Source organism: Rhinichthys klamathensis, unplaced genomic scaffold, assembly GCF_029890125.1.
Source record: "Rhinichthys klamathensis goyatoka isolate OS25496 unplaced genomic scaffold, OSU_Roscu_1.1 h1tg000018l_1, whole genome shotgun sequence".
In the NCBI taxonomy this organism is placed as follows: domain Eukaryota; kingdom Metazoa; phylum Chordata; class Actinopteri; order Cypriniformes; family Leuciscidae; genus Rhinichthys; species Rhinichthys klamathensis.
Genome location: NW_026606569.1, coordinates 2,124,132 through 2,150,109, shown reverse-complemented (window position 1 = coordinate 2,150,109; position 25,978 = coordinate 2,124,132). Strand labels below are relative to the sequence as shown.

The following is a 25,978-nucleotide window of genomic DNA, read 5'->3' as shown; positions in this document are numbered from 1 at the left end:
GAGAAGCTTGTTGGCTGTTAGTGGCTGTAGAGAAGCCTCGATGAGCTGCTGGACTATTTACACAATGAGAGCCATTCCAAAACAGTTAAAAACACAGCAGGTGTGAAGTTGTCAACCTCTCATCTGAATGCGTTTAGCCCTGCCTGGTTGCATACTTCTCTAATATGTTTTGGCATGTTACTGACAGTACTATCACACAGTTCATTCACTCTGAGGGCATTGCAATTTAGGCCTGGATGTACTTTTCATACACATCTATGTACAGGTCATTCCCACTACAGTCCCTTACAAATATCTTGCCACTACCATACCTTGAAAATGTCTCATATTTCTCCACTTTTTATCTCAGATAAAGAAAAAAGTGACTACATTTTAATTCAGTTTCAGACAGGGTTGTAAAAATTACTGACATTGACAACATTCAGAACAGAAGTTGATTTTTTACATGTATGTTTTTTTAAATATATATTTTTTATATGATTATTTACCATAATTGAACAAGGATTGACCCCACCCTCTGAATTCCTTTTGAGGCACTTACATCACACAGGCATATATTACACATCCTTTGAGAGAAATGGCCAAGACAGCAAGTATATATATATATAGTTCATGTTTCTGTAGACTGTTTGGTTCGGACAAGACTTGAGCTGCAGGGCACAACAGGGCAGGCGTCACGGTTGGCATTTGGCAACATTTGCAGGAACGTGCAAACAGGATGCCAAGCAAGTTTTGAAACATTAAGGAAATGGCTTTGAATGCGGTAAAGACCTTAACTCATAGCAGATTTAATTTCTTCAATAACATCTGATTTTTGCATGGAATGACAAATGTAATTTATATTTACTCAAAGCCAATTAGTATTGAATGCATGATGGTAAAAAAAATATTCGCAAGACTACTAATTGGCAGTAAACATTGAACATTTATCTAACTGTACTAATATATATATATATATATTTATATTTTTCTTCCAATTTCTTTATAGAAATATAACATTAAATACAAACATCATTATTGGCCAGGAAAAAAATTTACTGTTAATTTTAATTTACAGTTATTTTTTTATGTTTTTTATTTATAAAATGCTTTAGCAATTTTTTTAAGCAAGTAAGTTAATTGTGGAAATACATTTAGTAAAAGCTCAAAAATGGAAAAAGTAACATACTACTAGAATTTCGGGGGAAAAATGTCAGTGGTGCATGCCCATGCGAACTTGTTCTGTAAAAAATCCAACTTGCAAGTTGTTAACTCAGTTTAAAATTTTAAGTTGAGTGGGCACATTTTTGAGTGCAATGTTGAGTTTACTTATAAAAACTATTAACTGCAAGTGTACTAATATTTTGTCCAATGAACACAAACAATTGAGTTGAGAAAACGTAATATTTTGATTTTATAGTTCGTACGTTTAACTTCCCGTCATCGCACATGCGAAGGCTGTCTCGCTGTACGTTACTCGGGGTTTCCTCCTTCAACCACGCTATTGAAGGGACTGGATTTCATCTGATTGCGGTAAGTTTTCTTTAAGCTTTATGAATGAAAATAGGCTATAAATTGCACACATTTGTTGATAAAATATAGTATTATGTTAAAAGATATATTTCGTGGTGACGATAAGTTTCTTGCTAGAGATTATCTGCGTAGCACATTGCTACCGTTATCGTTAATGTTACCTAGACTAGAGTGAGGAAACATGCTTGAATGAGAAAATAAAGACAAGGACGTGCATGGTGTTAAAAGATGTTAACAATGTTAAGCTCAGTATTTCGTGAATAAAGACTCAAATGCGGTGCTTGTGCTGATTGAGAGACAGAAAACCCAGATGTTTCAGTATAAGATCCATGTATGAGCTCTTAAAGTGACCGCAGTCCGTTCAATTCAATTTAATTTTAAGTTTATTTGTCATGTATGCAAACATCAGTTACAATTTGTACATGCTTAGGTTGAGGCTCAGGCATTCTACAGTAGTGCAATATAATTCAATACAATTTAGAGGAAAAAAAAATAATATATAGGCCTATATATGCAAAACGAATGTGTTATGTTAAAAATATGTAGCTCTGTATATTAAATAATAGTATGTGTGCAGTATGTTTTAAAGTGAATATTGGATACAAATTAAACAAATATTAGGCTAGATGTTAGGGTTAGACAAAATTAGGGTTAGGGTAAGACAAAATCGCTCACTGCTCTTATAATTACTTTTGTATCTTTAAGAAAAATAATATTGAATTAATACAGTGAAGACCATGCATTGATTATTTTTCACATTTGATTAATCAATTTCTGTATTATTTTTACTACATGCTTCTCTTTGGACATAACTTGTTCCATATTTGTTTTTCTGTCTTTCAGACACAGACACTCCAATGTGCTTGCTCAAAGGAAGGCTACAACTCTTAAAGATCTGCCTTTGTTTATAATCCGTTACATTTATATAGCGCTTTTCTGGGCACTCAAAGCGCTTTACATGGAAGGGGGAATCTCCTCAACCACCACCAGTGTGCAGCATCACCTGGATGATGCGACGGCAGCCATATTGCGCCAGAACGCCCACCACACACCAGCTTACTGGTGAAGAGGAGACAGAGTGATGAAGCCAATCAGTGTATGGGGATGATTAGGAGGCCATGATGGACAGAGGCCAAATGAGGGGAAGTCTGGAAACATCCTTAAGACTTGCCTGGTAAGAAGATGTGTCATCAGCATATACACTCACACCTGATATATTTCACCTATTCACCAGATGCTGTTTGGAGATAGGTTTTGTGTGATATACAAAATTGATCATCAACAGACAAAGTCATGGTAAAAATTACTTTATTGAATAATCGTAGTTGAAACTTTCTCATTGATCAGTTTGACTTCATCTGATAGCACAAATTCAACAAGTTGTTATTTTACCAAAGCAAAGACAATGGAAAATAACTGCTTCACAACACTGTCCAGAGACATTCGCTCTGATCACATCTTTATAGTCATAAGGTAAAGCCGATTTATGTTCAATCCCGTTCCCATATATGGGGCACTAAATTCTTTTAATTCTAATAAAAAGATCTATTGTTGTTGGGCGAGAAAATAAAAGTTCTCCATGTGTAATCCTGCAGTTAATTTTTTATTACTGTTTAAAGTCGGCAATAGTTCTTTCCTCGCGATAGTTCTTTCCTCGCGTAATCATATTTTGTTCATCGGTGATGAGGCTTCGCGGGAACAATCGTCACGTGCCTCCCGCTAGACCAATAAGGTGGCAGCTTTTTTTGGACGACAGGTAAATATTAGTCCAAGATGTCTGCGCCCTTGTCAATATCGAGTAGTGAAGAAGAGGAAATTACGGCCAGACCTCCTTCAAAAGTCGTAAAAGTTATTTTAAACAATGCTGCATGCATCTCACGTCCATAAAGAAAGAAGAAACAAAGGATTTTACACGCACACAGTGGGATACATTCAGAAACTGCGTCAAAAGGTGGCTTCGCTTGCAAGGTGAGAATCAGAGAATAGCAGAAACATACAAACATTATCATGTTTACATCACATATTAACCTGACATCGCTAGCTTCAATCTATATCGTTGCTAGCACAACACTCGAGACACCAGGCACTGTCCCACTGTATTGTCCCACACAAGTATTGTAGGAACCTTCTTTGAGAACCCCTTTGGTATTTTGTCTCTGCCCTCTACTAGTTGAAGTTGGGCAAGGCTCGTGTCTAGACTGACAACCATGTCCCATGATGCACAATGTCTCATTTACAGTGCCTGGTGCTTGAGAACTCGTACACAGTAGCCTACCCACTGAAAATGTTGATGTATAAAACATCACAGTTTTGCTAAATTTATAATGTTTATGTTTAATTTTGCTTGGTGCCAAAATTTCTAAGTTTCTACAAATGTGCCATATTTCATGGTCTACATTCACACTTAAGTATATAATTCACCAAAACCTGCCTCAAATGTTTAGGTACATGTATAAATGCCAGATTGAGAGATATTTTGTTTTGTTAAAATGAATTTAAATAAAGTTACAAACAAAACCAGTAGCATAAGATTTTCTTTTTTTCCAATTCACAATTATATACATTTATGGATTGTGACAAAAAACTGCAGGATATTTTGCGGAGAACTTTTAACAGAGTCGATAATGGTTTTGTCTATGCAAAAATTAATTTAAAAAGTAGTGCCCAGCTGTGGGAACGAAAATCATTTTTTAGCCACTTTTTTCTAGTTCACCTTATGGCCTATTAGGAACACTCTGTGGTCTAATGTAATTCAATTTAAAAAAAAAAATTTACCCTAATTTTATGCTGATTTATTTTCTACTGCAGGACACGGAGCCAGAAGACATTCACAAGGGGAGAAGATGAGGATCTTAACTATCGTTGAAGATGATGTTGCCACTATCCACTCAAACCCGAGTATAAGGTGCCTCTCAGTATTACTATAAGAGCAGATTGGGTAAACTTCATCACCTTCTAATATGTGTACCTAATGCAGATATAAAATGTGATTTTTTTCATAATTGTCAATAAATAAGTTATATAATGATAGCAATGTCTTTTGTATTGTGTTGTATTTACAGTATGGTTTACTCCCAGCATTTGGATTCTTAATGTGAAGGCTATACAAGTATCTGGGTGAGATATCTGAAGAAGTTTGTCTGTGTGTTTATGTGCGAGTATGATAAATCAATGTGACATGTAAGAACAAGTTTTCTGTTGACCTTTTCAGGTCAGTGATATAGTTAAGCATTGCCTTAAGTTGCCTGGCCTTTAGGCAAGTTTACTCAATGACTGATACAAAAAAACTGAATAAAGAGATATTTAAATGTGTCAAAAAGGTGTCATAGATAACATTGCTAGACAAAAAGCTTTTATGCAGTAGGGTTGTACCAGGTTGTAAGAATGTATCCACCTTTTTCCTCCGTCCCGTGACTCTGCTCAAATTTTGGGAGTAACTTCTGTTAAACAATCAGCAAAAGGTTTGCTCTGTGAATGCAATAATATCCATTTTCAAAAACTAGGTACAATGAGATATTATTCTACTCCCCTTCAACCATTGTACATTAAAAGTAAATTTAAAAAAAATTCACTGTAGTAATATATCTCTGTATTGTGTAACATATGTTGCCTTAATCAAAAATGTTTATTAACTGGAACATTAAGTGATAATATTTCAGTGAATTCCATAATTTTGACAGACAATACAGTGTATGTTGTGTTTTTCTGCTTTAGAAGCATTCCAGTAAACACTCCTCATAAAAATCAATATTCTTTTTTGTATTATTATTGTAACAAATCTGCTCAAATGAGGGGAATATATAATTGATAATTAGTCATGGTTATGATCAAGTATTGCATACATATTTTAAATTGCCCAAAAAGGGAATACATAGCCAATGTATTTGTGTCTTTATATATGGATGATTAACTACAACAAATTATAATCAATTATTAATATACAGATATGCTAGAATAGATAAATTTTCAGAATCACATCGAATAATCTGTTCGTCCACCGAATGTCAAGGTTGGGTAGGTGAAAGGAGCGAGGACTCAAGTGCAGGACAATGAGTATTTATTAAGAAAAAAAAGAAAGAAAAAAAACCACCTCTAACCAGAGGGGGAAAACAAGACTGACTTGGCAGAAGCACACAGCAGGGAAACACACAGTCTACATACGACGACGAACCAGCACAGGACTGAAGACACAAGGAGAATAAATAGGGAGAGCAAACAAAGCAGGTAACGAGGGAGGACAGGTGGAGCAAATGAATAAATAATCAGGTAACAAGATGGGCGGGGTTAGACAATGACAGGAGAGTTTGTGTGTGAGCACATGGCTTGTCATGTGTGTTTCCTTGTGCCATGTGCTCACACTAAACAGGACTAGAACACAAACACATGGCCAGTAAAACCAATCAACAGCCATGTGCTCACACAAAACGCGACATGAACACGCAGCTAATGAGAAAGGGCTCCGGCAGATCTGGAATCCTGGCTGAGGACCAGGGCGGTGCCGGAGGGACAGACCAGGGAGACTCCGGTGAGTCTGGAGTCCAGGCTGAGGGCCAGGGCGGTGCCGGAGGGACAGACCAGGGAGACTCCGGTGAGTCTGGAGTCCTGGCTGAGGGCCAGGGTGGTGGCGGCTGAGCAGGCGGCCAGGGCGGAGCAGGCTTGACAGGCGGCCAGGGACAGAGGTGGCCATCTTGTCCGAAGACACAGGCTCTGGCTAGGTAGGCATGACGTGAACAGTCTCTGTCTCGGCAGGCACGACGTGAACAGTCTCTGGCTCGGCAGGCACGACGTGAACAGTCTCTGGGCCAACAGTGGTCTCTGGGACGGTCTTCGGGCAAGCAGCGGGCTCTAGGATGGCAGCGGGCTGCTCTGGGACGGCCTTTGGGGTGCCAACAGCACTGGAGGAAGTCAGACGTGAGGTGTGTGCTGCCCAGGCATGCAGGACAGCAACTGCATAAAAGGTGAAGACCACCCTCTTGGCCAAGGCAGGACTGATAGTGGAAACGGGTGGCTCAGGAGAAGATGGAGCTGAGGTAGCCAAGAGGGAGGCATGTGTGGCCCAGACACACATAACAGCAGCAACGTACAGGGAGAGGGCAGCCTCTTCAACTGCGTCAGGACAGGCAGGAAGAGCAGGCTACTCAGAGATGGCCTCCATGGCCATAACAGGGAGCTCTGGGACCACCGGAGTCGGGTCCTACAGGACCTCTCGATTAAGGGAAGCGACAGGAGCTCTTTTCCTGCGCCGGGGAAGCTGCAATGCACCCCACCTCCACATGGAGTGCTGCAGCGTCTTCCTCGGTAGAGGTGGCAGATTCATTCTTCCTCCTCCTCCTCCTCCGTCTACAGGTCATAGGAGGGCTGGTGCTTCCACTGACTGTAGGTGGAAGGGGTGAACAGTCAGTTTGGTGGGAATCTGTGCTGAGAAGGGACTCCTTCCCATGTTGTTGTAAACAGTACACAAATTTCCAAAAATGCCAGGTGCCCCAGCCTTCCCATCTCCCAAGGGCTGAGGGGCTTTGTGAGGCAGGTGTTAAAACCCTTTTTAAGATCAGCATTATCACTGTAGTCCAGGTCATCCTCTACAGCCAGGAAGTCAGAGGCAAAGTCATTGATGTCACGACCCTCTTGACGAAGTGAGATGTACCGGACGAGCTGGACCATCGGATCCTTCACTGAGGCCCCATTGGAGGGAGATGGGAAGAGGAAGGTACCCATTGTCTGCAGAGTCCTCTGATGGCTCATTCATTCAGGACAACAGGTATTTATTAAGCAAAAAATTAAAACAAAAACAAACAAAACCTACCCCAAGGGGGAAAACAAGACTTGACTTGACTTGACTTGACTGAAACACACAGCAGGGAAACACACAGTGTACATACAACGACGAACCAGCACAGGACTGAAGACACACGGAGAATAAATAGGGAGAGCAAACAAAGCAGGTAACGAGCGAGGACAGGTGAATCAATAATCATGAATCAATAAAATTAATCAATAATCATGGCACAAGGAAACACACATGACAAGCCATGTGCTCACACCAAACATGACTAGAACACAAGCACATGGCCAGTAAAACAAATGCCATGTGCTCACACAAAACAAGGCATGAATACGCAGCTAATAAGAAACACTCATAAGCCACGTGTTCACACAAAACATGACAACATGAAAGCACACAGCTAGTGTTAAACACAAGCTGTGTGCTACACAGTACAAGACAAAACAGGAGTGTCAGGGCTTTCACAAAACCAAGAAATTGACTAGACAGAAGTGACAGAACCCTGACACTGAACCGACTGTACGATCTTCTTATCAACTCTCAAGAAGGATTATTCTTCTTATAGACTCTCAAGAAAGGCTATTCTTCTGGCCCTGAAAAATAACTTTTCTGTCCAATAAGATTACTAACTAAAGTAGCTTACTCAAATATAAAGCTTGTAGCTTCAGATTGAACATTTAAAAGACTTTGTTAGGTGAGCAGCAGACAGAGACAATCAAGCAAATAATGGGTTTTAATAAATGAAACTATAAAAACATATGACTACATTTAAACAAAGAATACATATAACAGAATAACGACAGTAAATAAAGAGAGAGAGAGAGAGAGCAGATCACAGAAAGGACAAATATCACAAACAGCTAACCTTTGAGAGCCAGCAAAGAATCAAATCACCTTAAAGCAGAGGCAAACAATCTTAAACGCCTTTAACTCTCGATAGAAGTAATACTTGCATGGTTCTTTGTTGCTGATCAAGAATGCATGTGTGTATGTCTGTGTGTGATGACCCTCGCTGTGTCCGTGAGTTTGAAGCGTTCTTTCTGTTCTTCCGGAGCGCGTTTCGTTCACGGGAAGTTCAAACAGTTTACTTGAAAGAAAAGTTGCCGAAAAAATGAGGAAGAGTCCGTTTCACCCGGAGGATAGGACTGATCAGAAACAAGAAAAAGCAAGCGAGCTAGAACAAAAAGAAAAGACTAATATACACAAAGATCCAAAGACAACAAGACTAAGACACCAAGACAAAAAGCAGCGATGAGCCACCGTCATCGTCCTTTAAGGTAAACTGAGTCCACGCCTATTTTGGGTGAACTGACCAATAACACTCAGAAACTTTGACCGGGAGAGATTTTCTTTGTCTCCTTCTGACAGCCTAATTTGCATGGTTTATGATGGTGTCAGGATTGATCGATCATTCCAACTCCAAAGGATGGAAAACATAGTATAATACATTTTATCACAACCTACTATATATATATTTACCTAGGGCAAACCAAGAGGTTTAATTTGGTACCAAGAAAGATATGTTGGGAAGATTCGAAAGTAGAGATACATTCTTACGCTTGAATATAAGCGTTTAGAGTTCAACTAACACAACTAGAAAGTCATAACTAGGCTAAGGAGGTCTGAAACATACATACACACAGGAATATATCATATGCATTTTGGGAATGACTTATATGATGAGTTAAATGGGAAGAATGTTTGTGTATGTGTATTGGGCGTCTCTGAGAGGTCCAGCCATGCCACCTGGCCTTCTTGCTTGCCGTGACAGGGGTGTTTAGGTGATCACGATCTTTTTGAAGCTCACGAGTTTGAGTTTGTGGGTGTTTCTGCTTATACTCTCCCATGCCACAAACGTGTCATTGGAGCAATTTGATGCAGACTCTTTGGCGCTGGACCTGTGATTTACATGAATGAGTCCAATAGGTTAAAAGCTTTCTGAAGCTCACAATGAATAAGTCATTGTGATTTCGTCCAGACGCTACATTATCAATACAATTACATTTTAATGCATCTGTGAAAACAAATCTGGAAGTAGATGTGAGAATTTGTGGGGAAAAACAAGAGATTCTTTGTGCATTTCAGTGAATTATTCATGGATATTTCATAAATCAGGGGAGCAGACCACAAATGCAAAACATAAAAAATAAAATGTTGTCTTTATTCATACTGTTATACAGTGGAATTCAAAAGTAAAAAGATAAAAGAGCTCTTGCCATAAATATTCTTGTTGTACCATGTCATCCTCAACTGACAGATAAGGATTATTTGTTGCACAACATTGATTTGAAATGATTTGTTTCAGTGTTTTTGAGTGGAACTTCTCCATACCGTAAGTGTCTCCAATAATCTAAAAAGTAGTGGGCTTATTAGGAAAAAGGTGCATAGCCTTTGTGACAACTAGCCTCTGCCATATGAATACACACACATGCATCCACTAGTAGTCTATATGGCCATTACTATGTTCCCTCTTAAAAAAAATTGTTTTAAACAGTACCAGATTAAGGGTCCCTTGGCTTGTAACAATTGCAGAACTATTTTTGCAACTCTTTTTTTCCCCATAAATAATTATGTTTTGAACTGTGCTATAAAGGACCTTAATGGTAATGGTGTAATAAGCAATACATTGTTATAAGCAATAAGCCCCAAGAAGCCATGGTTTACAGTGAATTTAGAACCGCTAAGGGTCGTTGTTAAATCAACTAAAACACTCTTAGCTGTTCTAAATTAAGTGTAAATCACATCTTCAATGGCCTTTTTGCCTTTATAAAACTGTTATAATGCATACCTGGCAAGTTTTCATTAAAAAAAAACACGCAGACACAAAAATGTAAAGCTATTGATAAACAAAATATTCTTCCGCCAAGCAATGTAATTCTTCAGAAGTGGAATGGTTGCCAAGCAAGTGACAGATGCTGCAGCACAAAACACAAGACAAAGCGTTGAAGTAATACTGATGTAATGAGGCCACAGGTATGTTTGTAGATTCATTTACAATGGCTTTGAACGTGGCTCAACCAATAATAACCAAGGACTGGACCTATTGAATAATACTTTATTTTTTATTGATATTATTATTTATTGTCTTTACATCATTATGTGTGAATTTTGGTATAATTGAGTCCAGATGATAAGGTTGTTGGTCATCTCTCTGGGTAGAAATACACCTTTTTGAGTCTTTGCATCTCTTCAAATAAGAGCAGTTAATGTTATGATAGCCTGAAGAAGCAATTGTAAAATGACAGAATGTGAACCCTTCATCCTGAAATATCCCATAGAGTTGCCTCAAAATTCTCTGGAAGGTTATGCTGTAGCATTTAGATTTGCATTTTTTTTACTAGCCAAACCCATTATTTATAAGAGGATGTCCATATATTTCTGATCAAGTGTTCATTTTCCAGGCTTGCATGCAAAACATTTTTGATGTCTTCTTTTTGTGAAGTTTTGCTGCTACAACATTGTCATTTTCCTACCCACAGAAATGAATAAAGGCGAACCCTACTCACTTACACTTCCAATGAAAGTGTGCGTTAATGGTTTTCTCATTTGTAACTTCCCCATTATAACACAAGTAGATATATTCAAGCTTTATTTATATACTGTACCTGGTAGACAGACAGAAAGTCTACTGGAGAGTTCTAGTCACTGCAGTACCCAGTCAGATCAAGCATGTCTGTTTTAACCTGTTGAGGATTCTGTTGCGTCTTATTTTAAATGTTTCCATCCAAATCATAACTAAGCTTTTAATTTAGGCAAGCTAATTCATTCTCCTGATCATGTTCACAGTGTGTATATCAATTGGTTGTATAAGCTGAAGTTTGTTTAACAATGTACGTAAAATCCTGAAGCATTCTTTTGCCTTATAAAACAATGAATGAATAAAAACAATGTATAAGAAAACAAAACACCAACATGAGTATCTTCCTGTATGTCTAAAGAAACAAAAGTGTTTTCCAAGCACATGTTTTTGCTAGAGTGGTAGATGAGCTAAAAACACTTTAACCCCCTTTACCATTAACCCTGGCCTCAAGTAACATCAGACAATTTTTACCAGCATGCAAGTCCATCATCATGCAAGTCCAATGTCCCCTTAAGTCCTACTGATTACATTTCTTTCACATTGTTGATTTAGCTATTAAAAGATCCCCTGAATATTTACACGACCCTTGAAATTGTAATTACGAACAATAACTTAGAATTGATAATAAAATACTTATAGTCATAAAATATTTCGGATCGTATTCGATTTTCTGCATTTTTCGCATCTGTAGCAAAGTATTTTGAGGTGTTTTGACAATTCAGAGCCACCGAATGCCGTGTACGAAAAAACACATAGGAAAATTTTGGACTCAGTGTGCAAGGACCTCCGAAATTTTCATATGCATTTTTTCGGTCCATGCCTATTATTTACACCATGCCTATTCTTTGTCACATTAAGCATTTGTGCATGAAGGTACACTGTAAAAAAAAATCCCGTAAAAAAAAACGGTAAAAGTCTGCCAGCAGAGTTTCCAGATGGATTGCAAAGTGACTTACCAATTTAGAGAACAATAGCAGCAACAAGACAGTGCAGTGACAAGTCCTAGATAGTCTAGAACAGTACACATAGCAAGATTTTTTATTATTATTATTAAAATAAAGATTTAGTATTTTTGGTTCAAGTGTTTACAGTAAAGATGGATCTTTAGCAGTTTCTTGAAAATGAAGGAAACAGTCAAGGTAAAGGTCAGTGAAAGTGATTTTGTGTTTTTTTGGGATGATGGCACCACAATGCACCGTCCACTTGCAGAACACAAGCTTCTGGAGGACACATAGATCTGAAGTAGTGAGTTTACGTATAGGGCTACCTTTAACAGGTTAAAGACCACTCTTGCTGCATCATCTGGATCAGTTGCAAAGGTTTGACTGATGCTGGAAGGCCTGCAAAGAGAGCATTACAATAGTCCAGTGTGGATAGAACAAGAGCTAAGACAAGGAGTTGTGTAGCTCCGATAGGAAGGGCCGGATCTTTCTGATGTTGTAAGGCAAATCAGCAGGATCACACAGCAATCAGTTCTGTCTTGGCAAGGTTGAGTTGAAGGTGAAGGTCATTCATCCAGCAATAATTTTTCATCAGGTAGGCTGAGATGCGAGCAGCAACCATCAGATCATGTGGCTGGAATGAAATATTCACATGGGAAAATATACAGTATAAAACGGATTCACTTTTTTGCCACGTTTAGGAGATGGTCCTCACTGCAGAACACGAAATCCAGGGGGAGGAGTTGGATCCAGATCCAACTCCTCCCACCTTGCATATACCTAAACCTACCAATCTCCGCCCCCTGATCCCTAACCCCACCCCCAATCCTACCCATCTCCACCCCCTGATCCCTAACCCCACCCCTAATCCTACCCATCTCCACCCCCTGATCCCTAACCCCACCCCTAAACCTACCCATCTCCGCCCCCTGATCCCTAACCCCACCCCTATCCTACCCATCTCCACCCCCTGATCCCTAACCCCACCCCTAAACCTACCCATCTCCGCCCCCTGATCCCTAACCACACCCCTAATTCTACCCATCTCCACCCCCTGATCCCTAACTCTACCCATCTCCGCCCCCTGATCCCTAACCCCACCCCTATCCTACCCATCTCCACCCCCTGATCCCTAACTCTACCCATCTCCGCCCCCTGATCCCTAACCCCACCCCTATCCTACCCATCTCCACCCCCTGATCCCTAACCCCACCCCTAAACCTACCCATCTCCGCCCCCTGATCCCTAACCCCACCCCTATCCTACCCATCTCCACCCCCTGATCCCTAACCCCACCCCTAAACCTACCCATCTCCGCCCCCTGATCCCTAACCCCACCCCTATCCTACCCATCTCCACCCCCTGATCCCTAACCCCACCCCTAAACCTACCCATCTCCACCCCCTGATCCCTAACCCCACCCCTAAACCTACCCATCTCCGCCCCCTGATCCCTAACCCCACCCCACCCCAATCCTACCCATCTCCACCCCCTGATCCCTAACCCCACCCCTAAACCTACCCATCTCCGCCCCCTGATCCCTAACCACACCCCTAATTCTACCCATCTCCACCCCCTGATCCCTAACTCTACCCATCTCCAGCCCTTAGATCTGGATTCAACTCCTCCCACCTTACATATACCTAAACCTACCCATCTCCACCCCCTGATCCCTAACCCCACCCCTAATCCTACCCATCTCCACCCCCTGATCCCTAACCCCACCCCTATCCTACCCATCTCCACCCCCTGATCCCTAACCCCACCCCTATTTCTACCCATCTCCACCCCCTGATCCCTAACTCTACCCATCTCCACCCCTTAGATCTGGATTCAACTCCTCCCACCTTACATATACCTAAACCTACCCATCTCCACCCCCTGATCCCTAACCCCACCCCTAATCCTACCCATCTCCACCCCTTAGATCTGGATCCAACTCCGCCCCCTAGATCTCGTGTACTGCAATGAGGTGCTACTGACTTTTAGTGCAATCATATGTAATCAGAAGACTCGGCCATTACAATTTTTTTAAGTTACTTCTTCCCATACCTTGTTTGCCATCTTCCCATACCTTGTTTGCCATGGTCATCTGCTTTCCACATGACCTGAAATCACACAAAAAAAATACGTTTTTTAAAACTCAGTATTAGGCTACATTTACACACGTCAGAATATGTTCCACTGGGACAATGCAAAACCTCAACTGACTATGATCTGGAAGCTGAGCAGGAAAGGCTAACAGTTGTGTTTTGATCTGCCATGTGATTTTAGCTATACATTTATAGAAAGCAAATGTATATGATTTACTGTGACTTAGCTACATCAGTTACACCTAGGTCATCAGTGTCAGTTTATCTGGATCAATGCAATTTTCATAACCAATGATCAAAAGTATCCTATGAAAAAGGCTGCCTATGATGACCCCCAGGCCATCCAAAATGTAGATAAGTTAATTTCTTCATCAGAACACAAACATTCTATCAATTTTTATTTTATAAGCCTAATATATGCACCTATATGCACTCTATAGCTACGTGTTGGCAAGCAGATGCGGCCAGAATATGCAATTCATCATGTTGTGTTCATATTCTAGTTTCATGTGCTTTCCTGTATCATTATCAACAAATACAGTAGTTTACTGAATCCAATTTTTTAAAGCTACAATATGTATTTTTTTTCACCGCTAGGGGTCGCTAACCTCTTACAATAACAAAGGCATAGGTTGATGATGCATAAGCGGAATTATGGAACTTGTCGTCATGCCTATGGATCTAATAATGTTTATGGATGAGTGAATACATTGATGTTTTTAACATGACTGTGGAAGCAGGTCGCGATTGCTAATGAGAGACAGATGTCAGCGCCACACGCGAGTCCAGCGGATATAAAGGAATAAGTAGTGGTGGGCAGATCGAGGCATCGTGGAACACTGAAACACTTGAAGCAAATGTGCCGCTTCAAAACAATCCGACACCTGTCTCCACAGTGACCCCTAGTGGTCAGAACAATGCAACAGAAACCCGGGCCAAACATGCATAAAAACACCTTTTCCAAATCTATTGCAAATTTTTTATTGAAAGTAAAATCTTTCAAATGCAATTATCTAATCATCTAATAAAATTATCAAGTGTATATATGTTATTTTATCAATTGTCAGGGTTTAACAATCACAATTGTTTTTTCTATGAATGGCTCAGCTAAACAGGCCAATAAGACTAATAACTACCATTATTAATTTGAATTATACTAATGTCTAATTAAAATGTCTACAAATGTATAAAACTGATCATAGATCAGGTAAAACCCACAGACACTTGTTCATTGGTTCTCAGTGACTCCTCATGATTTACAGTATGGGTTGACAGAGATCATCAAGTGTTTCGAAACAGTTATGAAGTAATGAAGCCTCGTTTACTGAAATCACGTGACTCTGGCAGTTTTATACATGCTCCGAACCATTGATTAGGAACAAAAGATTTGAAAAGGTTTCGAAGCTTAATGAAGCATTGTTTTGAAATTGCCATCACTAGGAATAAGGACATTTCATTCTTCCGAACTACCTGCAAGTGCTGACTACTCACACAGGTCAGTTTCTTTGATGAATTAAACGTGTGAGGAACGCAGCGCCTTTTCACTTGGTCTACTACACTATAATACTACACTGCATTTGAGTGAGTTGAAAGTTATAAAGTTATTCTATGTGTTAGTTAGTTGGCTGTATGAGACTAGCAGTAAGCTAGATCAACATTAGAATAACATACTGATCATATTCAAACATTTCATCATGTTGAGCTATATAACATTGATTCGTTTTATGTAAATTTGCTCACCTGTCTAATAAAGTACATGCAAGACCGGCGTCTCTGTCAAGTCGAAGTTAGTCTCGGATGTGGAGCTCTCGGCATCTCGAAAACGCCACGACGATATTGATCCTCGTTTTATTTCTCCTTTTGTCCCAAAGTATGCTTGCCATGATCCATAATATTGGAACGAAACAACAACAGCGTGAGCGTGCCGCTAGATGTTATGCAGTTGTCTGTCGCCATGGTTACTATGGCAGTACAAGCGGAAACCAGGGATAATGCGGATATTACGTCATTGACAGGCGAAAATGGGACTTGCGATTATTTAAAATGGGAATTTCTCTGAAATTAAAAATCTTTGGGAACTTGTAAGTACACAAGTGCAGGAAATAAATCACACTGTGCAGATTTTTGGATATTTTATTACAAAAATCATACATATTGTACCTTTAACGGTCTTGATAGAGTAGCTACTAGAGATAGCTTCTGTCTCCACCTTAAAAGGGATGATTATCAGCCCATGACCTAGACACACATGAAAGACAATACTTATTACACTCAAGAGAACCGCCAAAGAGAAAATATCAACAAAACTACTTCTCACTGGCAACAACCTTTCTCTAATTAGCTTACTACTTGTTTTATAGGTTGTCTTGATGACACCCAGATCAGTACAACCATCCCTTGTCTTTGCTCATAACTTTCCATATACACAGTTACACAACATTAAACTTCAAGTTAAATGATGACTTGGGTGTAAAAATAAATAACCTACAGTATGTGGCACACATACTGTATGTGGGAAACAGCTGATAATACATTAAAGCAGAGATAATCTCTCTTGATTTTTTTAGTAGGTTAAAGGGCACACTGTGGGTTAAAGCAGTCCAAAGGGACCATGTGTGTTTCACTGGGTGGAATAGAAATGGGATTTTCCAGCATCTAAACTCATGTTTCTATTTAAGAAAGTCCTAATTCAAAATAACTAAAAATATATAAATACCAGACATGAATCTTAAGATGTGGAAAAGCATATTGAGAAGACTGAAATTACAGCTTTGTTAACTGAAAGGTCAGGCTAAGGGTAATGACTCTTGAGTATTTGCATGAGGTAAGCTTGCCAGCAGGATCAGGGGAAGGTATCTGTTGGTGTAGAGTGTTATGGGACAACATGTTTTTGTTATGAAAAGCAGTTTAGATTAGGTCATCAAATGAAATCGTTTGATTGACCGCACATTTAATATAGACTTGAGTTAATAAATGCGCACACAAACAGACACACACACACAGAGAGAGAGGGAGAGATACTGTTTACTGACATAAGAGTTTATTATGATTATCGATCGAAATGAGTGAATAAAATACCTGTTGACTTTATGCAGTATTGTTTGTCCCATAATTTTAGAGGTCCGACGGGGAAACTGTGGCGGGAATCTTTGGTTCCACTAAGGATTGTAATCTACCACTTATTAATTAAGCATGGGTGTTTCAGGGACAACGCGGCTGAGTTGCTTCTGTTACTTCCTCTTCAATGTATTGTAAATGATATAAACTGTTGCATAAGAGAATAGATTAAATATTTTGAACAGTATGACAAAATGTCTCTTCAAGACCACTGGTTTTCAAACTTTTTACACCAAGTACCACCTCAGAAAATATTTGGCTCTCCAAGTACCACCACAATGACCGATATAAAAATACAGTAGCGCCGTAGGCCTAACTATTCAGCTACAGTTATGCACAGATCAAAAACGAGGCAGTTTTATTTCTAATAAGAATATTTATTATTGTCAGCAACTTTAAACATTGTAAAAACCGTTTGAATATTTACACTGAACTGTGCTGCTTACATACAGATAAATAAAAAACTTAAATAATGGTTCAATTCAAATGTATTGCACCTAAAAGTGAAATAAAAACTGTACTGGACTTAAAATATTAAGTAAAAAAAAGTACTGTACTTAATAAAAAAAAGTTAACACAGTCTGTGTATTCATATTTAAAGGGATAGTTCACTTTGGAATTAATTTTTGGTATGTTTTATCTTACCTCAAGGGCATCCAAAATGAAGGTGTCTTTGTTTTTCGCAGTAGTTTAAATTTTGATATTTTTAGGTCAAACCGTTCTTGTCTGTCAGTCAAATAATGCAGGTCTATGGTCACCACCTCAAAGAGCATGCACAGAGAAGTCCAAATTAAACATGATTTAATGACTCGTAAATGTAAGTACACATTGATGGCCTAAGACACGAAACGAGCGGTTTGTGTGAGAAAACGAACAGTATTTATATCGCTTTTACCTCTTGTAACCACAGCCACGTCCAAGTGATCTGAGGGCGCGGGTGCTTCGGTCTGCACAAGCGCCGGAAAGCGCCGGAAGTAATCTCTCGCGTAGTTGCGAAAAAAATTCAACGTTGTCTGTTGATATATCGAAATCGTCTTCCATTGCGATTTCCTGTATATCTAAATATGTTTAGATCTTCACAGTGAAAGGTAACACTTCCGAAATCTCTATGTAAACAATGAGTGACGTACACGCGCGAGAGATCACTTGCAGCGCTTGCGCATACCGAAGCTCCCTCAGATCACTTGGACGTGGCTGACGAGTGCAGTAGTGATAAGTAAAAAAATAAAAAATAAGTTTTTTTGTTTTTGTTTTTTTTTACTCTCCAATGCAGGCAACAGTGTTGGCCCAGAATGGCTCCTAAAAAGGTGCGGGCGGTGCAAGCAGAGGCTGAGGAACCTGTTAGAGCTGAGATGGAGGGAGACGATGGTGAATCAGATGCTGAGTTGGGGAGTGTCTCTGAGGATGTCTCACTGGCAGAGCTGAGAGACATATTCCGATTACATCTCGCAGGCTCAAGACCGCCGCATAGAGCAAGAGGCTGGCAGACAGGAGCCTCGATGGAGAGGAATGCAGCATCAGTTCTCTCTTCTACAGCATGAAGTGCACGTAAAAACGACACCAGATCCAAGGCCAGTCATTGATACCCAGTATGGCCTTCCATCACAACCAAAAGTCCAGCGAGTACCCTCATTTCTACAGGATGGTCCAAGCAACTTGTAGTCCAAGCAAGCAGCATATGTGCACATGGACATGGTTGTGAAAAGATCAAGGCAGCAATTCTTGCTAAGTATGATATCAACTCAGAGACGTATCGTTTTCAGTTCCGGTCTACCGAAGTGAAGAAGGACGAAACCCCGAAGAAGTTGTATGCCAGACTTAAAGAACATGATTCCAAGTGGGTGCAGCCACAGCATCATACTAAGGAGAAGATTTGAGAGATAATTGTTTTGGAGCAGTTTTTGCACATGCTGGCACCTGACCTTCAAGTCTGGATTAGGGAATGAGATCCTGGCTCTGCTGCTGAAGCTTAGCAGACACCTTTGTGGCAGCTTGACGCAAGACTCGGCCATGGACATTCAACCGGTGGAAGGGGAGTAAAGACTCAAACAAGCTCCTGCACTCCTTCCTGACTACAGTTCGAGCCATCAATGAAGGCAAGTCTGTGAGTGATAAGGTTGGTTCAGTCAAACAAACCCCTGGTTTTAAAGTTGGTGTGCGTAGGACACCCTAACCTTTATGTTATCATTGTGGACAGAAAGGTCACAAACAGTCAAGGTGCCCTAGTAACACTTCTACCCAGGCCAATGTGTGTACCATTCCAAGACCTAGCTGTTTGGCAACTCAAGTGCTATTGCCATATGTGGATGTAGTTCTTAATGGACAAAAGGTTAGGGCACAGGTAGACACAGGAAGTATGCAATAACTGGTGCATTCTGACTTGGTACCTGTAGTTTTAAGGAGTCATACGTCTGTATCACAGATTTGTTGTGTTCATGGAGAGGAAAGGCAGTACCCCATTGCTAGTATTATGGTTAATGTATCGGGGCAGGCCTATTTATTGGATGTAGGTGTAGTAGATGGTTTACCATATCCAATGATTTTGGGCCGAGACTTACCGGTGTTAGTAGATCTACTCACTGATGGCAATGAAAGCATTGGTAAGAAATGTAGTGTAGCTCTGATCCGGGGTAGGGCTCAGAAACAAGAGGAAGATGTTGAGGACCTGAGTATGTTACCTTACTTTGGGGCAGATTTGAAAGCTCAGCCAGGTAAGCCTAGGAAATCTAAAAAGTAAAAGAGACTAGAAAAACTCCGTTTTGCAGCGGCACCTGGTGAGGAACCTCTTGTAGAAGAGTGTTTAGGCCCAGTAAAAATCCCTCGGGAGATTGGATTGTTGCAGCAAGAGGATTCAGTAATTGGTCCCCTATATAAGCAGGCTCAGGTAGAAATATAAGACAAAGGCTCGACATCAGGTAGTTCGGGGAATCTGATGTTTATTAAAGATGGTGTGGTGTATAATGGGGAAGGGAATAGATGCCAGAATAGTGGTCTCCTGGAAGGCAAGGGATATTGTGCTTGAGTTGGGAAATTCCATTCCCTGGGCCCAACAATCAAACTTCATGTCTAAACTTTTACAACAACAGCTTGTTGGGTGTCAAGGGCTTAAGAACCACACCCTATCACTCTCAGACTGTTTGGAGAGATTCAATCAAACACTTAAACAAATGCTGCAAAAGTATGTTAGTGAATCTGGACCTGACTGGGATCAGTGGATTCCCTATCTATTGTTTGCTTACAGGGAGGTCCCTCAGTATTCTACTGGCTTCTCACCTTTTGAGTTGCTATATGGCCGGGAGGTGCAAGGTCCTTTGTCCCTATTGCAGGAGAGCTGGATGGGAGGCCGGGAGGCCCCAGAGACTCAACGTGTTCTCTCTTATGTTCTCCAGATGCAGGAGAAGCTGAAGAGCATGACACAGCTATCCCAGTCAAACCTAGTTCAAGCACAGCAATGTCAGCAGCAATATTATGGTCAAAAGTCCAAGGTCAGAAGTTTTGAGACTGGAGAAAAGGTGTTGGTGAAAGCTGCTCACTAAGTGGCAGGGTCCCTTGAAGTGGTCCGTAAGCTTGGACCCACCACTTATGAGTTTGCCAACTCAGGAAATTAGCACTCACGTCGGGTACTGAATGTTAATTTGCTCAAGAAATGGCATGAGAGGCTGTCCCAAGTGGCTGAGGTGTGTATGATTCATCAGGTGGAGGATGAAGATGAGGTGGAAGAACAATACTTACACACTTCCTTCAGCAAACACTGTTGACCTCGATCACCTCTCACCCCTTCAACAGTCACAGATTTGTGGCATAGGGGTGTGCCAAGAGAAACCAGGGCACACCACTCTGATACCCTGCATGAAGGGGCTGCCACTCGACGTAAGTGCTACCGTATTCCAGAACGTCTACTACCAGCGTTGAAAGAAGAGGAGCCGTTATCAATATGTGGGAGATTCCCGGAACTTCCGGGAGACTTGGGATATCTGCAAGTGAGAGGATGGTTGTGGTCACCCAAGTTCAGTAATTTAAGGTAGTGACAACTGCATTTAAAAACATTTTACAAAAACTGAACATCTAGTGATGTACTACGAGAGATATAAGGGACGGCATACCAGATATTCTTTTTACAACATGTAAAGTAATTAGCATTGTTTGCTGGCTTTGACCACACAAGGGTGAACATATTGTGGTTTTTAATCATTTTAGTCTTCATGTGGCTTAGACTGTAGCTGTTGAAGACCAAGAAATGTCTACAATCTTTGAATATTTGCAGAAATTATAACAAAGGGATTTTTGCAGGATGGGAATGTGCCAATTTTTTCACTACTGGCTTTCTTCTACAAAGAAAAACGTCTCGGTTACTTGTGTAACCTTCGTTCCCTGAAGGAGGGAACGGAGACGTAGTCGATCATGTCGACTGAATGGAATCACGCCAGGGAGCCAGTCATCTTCGAGTAGTATACAAAGGAGACAATGGACAACGCTCCGCCCCGCAGCGCGGGTATAAATATGGACATGGATGCACGCATCTGTTGTTTTTCGCTGAGGAGCCGAGCGGAACCCGGTCAGCAGTGGTCCAGTAGTAGTGTCAATGGGACTACCTCTCCGTTCCCTCCTACAGGGAACGAGGGTTACGCAAGTAACTGGGTCGTTCCCTTTCAGTCAGTCACGTTCGACGTAGTCAATCATGTCGACTGAAGGGTATCCCACTAACACGCCACTACTACTGAATGGGATCCCACTAACACGCCACTACCACTACTCAGGCCAGGAAGTCACTGCTGTTCCACAGGATCACTGGGAAAGCGTACCTTTCGTTGGAAGGTCTACGCTGCGGAAGCCACAACCTGCTAAGGAGGTACATGTGGAGATACACATATGGACTTAGCGGGCAGAACAATATATGGCATGTCACTGAGGTGGCTCCAGCCAGAACAGGGGGAGGCGCAACCGGTCAGTGACGGCAGAGCGGGCTCTGCCAGGGAAGACACGGGCTAGCCGCAGGGAGTAAACCATGGAAGGAACACATGGGATCACAACATATGGGCCCCACCTAACACAAGTTACACAAGCATACAAGTGATAGGCCTAGTATCAGAAGCTACACCATGTCCAACACCGAAGGCGGTGAGGAGGAACTCAACAGGGCTCGGAGGGGGAACTCACTGGAGCAAAAGGCTCACTTATCAAAGTCCATAGGAGGGGAATGGCGCAGCAAGCCGACACTAAAAACCGGGCTAAGGTAAAGCTGGCTTCGAGTGAAGGGAGCCTACTAAGCAACCGGCCTAAACACATAAGCTAACTTCTTAGCGAATGTTCTGTGTCGCCCTGCCCACAACTCTTAATCTGTCAGCGAGGCACTCATGTCAATGCCCAGGAAGGAGCTAAACTCTCTTTATGGAGGAGCTCCTTACCCAGGTGGGCACGGTGCACCTTGGAATTTCACCAAGATGAAGGCCACACTAATCCTAGCATGGAAACCGCCTTCCTTACTGCTGGTTTTCCGGGACAGACAAGAGCCGGAGAGGTCCTGCGACTTTGTATTCTGTCCTAATAACCGCAGTGTGGGAGGAACAGAGAAAATCAGGGCTGGGCAGCCTCCATGGGAAGCACTTGCAGGCTCACCACCTGGTCCCGTTTAAAGGAGAGGTACCTTGGGCACATATTCAGGCCAGGGTCTCAATAGTGAGAGTTAGCCAGCCCGAGACCAGGCACGATTCGTTTAACGAAAATGTTCCTCACCCTCTAGATCAGAGGTTCTCAACCCTGTCCTGGCGTACCCCCAACACTACACATTTTCCTTGTCTCCCTAATCAAACACACCTGATTCAACTCATCAGCTCATTAACCCATGTGATAATGAGCTGATGAGTTGAATCAGGTGTGTTTGATTAGGGAGACAAGGAAAATATGTAGTGTTGGGGGTACGCCAGGACAGGGTTGAGAACCACTGCTCTAGATAGAGCAATCAAATAGGAGAACTGTTTCTTACAACAGATTTTTAACTCAACTACCTGACGTACTCAGGGGAGGTCTCAAGAGTGCAGTAGCACTGGAGATAAGTCCCAAGAAGGTAAGAGGGGGCACAAGGAAGATTCCTCTCCTTGCACCACTCAGGAACCTGACAACCAAGTCGTACTCCATATATCTCAACTGCATCCTGATGTGCTTTAAGGGCAACATCAGTTGAGGGTGTAGCGGAGCAGCCGCACTCTGACCCTTCTTCTGCATGAAGGAAGCACAGAAGTGATTGAACACTCTCAGGGGGTCCTTAATAGAAGAACACCAACAACGAACAAGTTCTACTTCAGATCGTAAGCAAGCCTCATGTTACAGGGAGCTCTCGCAGAAGTAATAGTAATTAGGCTCTTTCAGAGGTAGATAGCTGAACCACCACAATGTAACCTGGAGTCTCAGAGGAATGGGTCAGGAAGGCTGTCTAGGGGACAAGGTCCTAGTTGGGCCATGACGGGGCAACTAAAGAACCTGTTCCTCTTACCTGTACTTAACACAGTGATGTGCAAGAGGGCTCACTGGGGTTTTATTTAACACACATTGCATAGACCCTGGCTATCGTAAAGCCACCTGGGCGGCACAATTGAGCAGGCCGGAATTTTAAGTGGAAGAAGCGACCTCAGGAGCTTATGACCCCAAAGGAGGAGATGGCGGGCGAGTTGTGACATGCGAGGGAAGCGTTGTGAGCAACGGTCGCTGTACTGGGCAGTGCATCTTGCTGAGCAGCAGCATCAAGCAAGGAAACTGCTAACAACTCGAGGCAACTGAATCCCAATGCAGTGTGAGGTATGCCCAAGCCCTCCTGACTGCATGCCCGTTATACGTGGACCCTGTTAGCTAGTGTTAATAGACATTTGTTCTAGGGACGATTAGCCCGGAGAAGCAAAAAAGTCTGCACACTGCTGAGAGTTTGGCAGCACACCAGCTGTTGTTAATACACACAGAGCGTTCTGCTCTGCCACGGCCACCTAGGAACTTGGTTATAAAGTCAGTGCTGAAGCGGTCATCATATGGAGGAAGCTGTTTATATACGGCTGCGTCTCACACATGCCCCAGGAGCCTCTGAAATCTATTTAGTGATGGTGCAGTGGATAAGACACATGCCTTTGGTGTGAGAGACCCGGGTTCGAATCCACTGTGAGACACCAATGTGTCCCTGAGCAAGACACTTAACCCCTAGTTGCTCCAGAGGCGTGCGACCTCTGACATATATAGCAATTGTTAGTCGCTTTGGATAAAAGCGTCAGCTAAATGAATACATGTAAATGTATTTAGTGAGACCCTTTCTCACCGCTAGCACTGACCGGACACATTTCATGAGAAACGTGAAAACCAAGTCCCCCTCCGTACTGGAAAAAAGCTCAGTCCGTAGACAAGTTACTTTTCCCAGTTGACCTGTAGACCCAACTGGCTATGTAGCACTCGAAGGAAGGGGACCTGTACTGAGATTTCGACCCCCCCAATGCAAGACACAGGATGGCCCATGTTTACGGAGGAGTGGATATCTGAAATACGTGTCCTTCAGGTCCCACGCTGCAGACCATTTACAGGGATGGCATTAGTAATGTGTACTGTGTAGTAACCTGAACAGGGGCTTAGAAAAAGGGCCCGAAACAAGCACACAGATCCCTGATGGTCTAACTCACTATACATTGAGAACAATGAAAAATAGGCCTCACTTAGAAGCGTATTTTCATATTGGCTGGAGGAACGGCTCTATCGCAACCCTCACCAGTAGGAAGCGATGACCGTACATACGGCAGCACTATCTGTACACAGATGTGTAACAAACTATGTGCACTTAGGCGGGTGCCTGACGAACTGAATCGTCTTAGCCGAGTCTGATGACACAAGAACTGGCTTAGTTGGTCGGGAGCACTCTCGATGCTACAACAGACCAACACAGGGGGCTAATGTATCAGAGACGTACTCAGAGTGAGGCAGCGGGTTAGAGACAGGGATCCAGCTCGGTAGGTCTGAAGGCCTAAGTTGTAAAACACCTGTCTCTAGGTAGCGGCAGAGAAGACGTGAACGGGTCCTCGAACGCACTTGAAGCCGAAACTTTAGTTGCAGGGGAAACTCAGGATGGCCTATGTCTGCTTTTAGACAGCAAAGAACAGTTCTCCACTGCGTCGCCGAATAACCCAACCTGTGAAATGGGGGAGTCCTGGAATCGAACCTTGTCTGCTTCCCTCATATCCACCAGGTTGAGCCAGAGATGGTGCTCTTGGACCACAAATATGGACATCGCCAGACCGACTGCACGAGCTAAAACTTTCGTGCCCCGTAGGGCAAGATCGGTTGCAGTGCGAAGCTCACTCATGAGCTCACGGTCTAAGCAACCCTCGTGCATATCCATGAGTGATTGGGCCTGGTAGACCTGAAGCAGCGCCATAGCATGCAGTGAAGATGCAGCCTGCCCACAAGCTCTTTACGCCTTGCCCGTAAGGACAGACGAAAACTTACAGGCCTTAGAGGGGAGACAAGGATCCCCTTCCATGAGGTGGCGGTCGCCGGACACAGTTGAATCGCAAGACCGCTCCAGTGGCGGGATCGCCTCATAACCCTTAGCTGCACCTCCATCACAGGTAGTGAGGGAGGAGGAACTACCAAGGTGGTTTCGGCCAGAGAAAGGTGCCGTCCACGACCTAGTAAGCTCCTCATGCACTTCAGGGAAGAAAGGCACCGGGGCATTGGGCCGAGAACCAGCCCGGCCCGCCCCGCCCCGAGAAACCAATCATCCAACCGAGACGGTTCGGGACATGGTGGAGAATTCCAGACGAGCCCTACCCCTTTTCAGCATAGCTGAAATCTCAGGATCTGGCTCGAGCAGGGTTGCCTTCCCAGAGGGAGGCAACGGAGTCGAGTCATCATCTCCAGAGCACAACTCTCCCTCCGATGCTGCGATGGACATCCTGTCCTCTGGAGGGTCCCCGAATGAAACGAC

The 25,978-nt window shown here is 42.3% G+C and overlaps 1 long non-coding RNA gene across 3 annotated transcripts; it reads left to right on the top strand.

The window, feature by feature from the left end:
* Nucleotides 1–620: 620 nt before the first annotated feature.
* LOC130070707 (uncharacterized) lies at nt 621–18,470 on the top strand. Of its 3 annotated transcripts, XR_008803909.1 has the most exons (6): nt 621–763; nt 1,400–1,512; nt 2,356–2,686; nt 4,321–4,417; nt 4,575–4,629; nt 18,299–18,470. It is a non-coding gene; the product is annotated as an uncharacterized LOC130070707 (long non-coding RNA). The 3 variants fall into 3 exon arrangements; XR_008803908.1 differs by lacking the exon at nt 18,299–18,470 and having other exon boundaries at nt 4,575–4,694; XR_008803907.1 differs by lacking the exons at nt 4,575–4,629; nt 18,299–18,470 and having other exon boundaries at nt 4,321–4,542.
* The last annotated feature ends 7,508 nt before the right edge of the window (nt 18,471–25,978 follow it).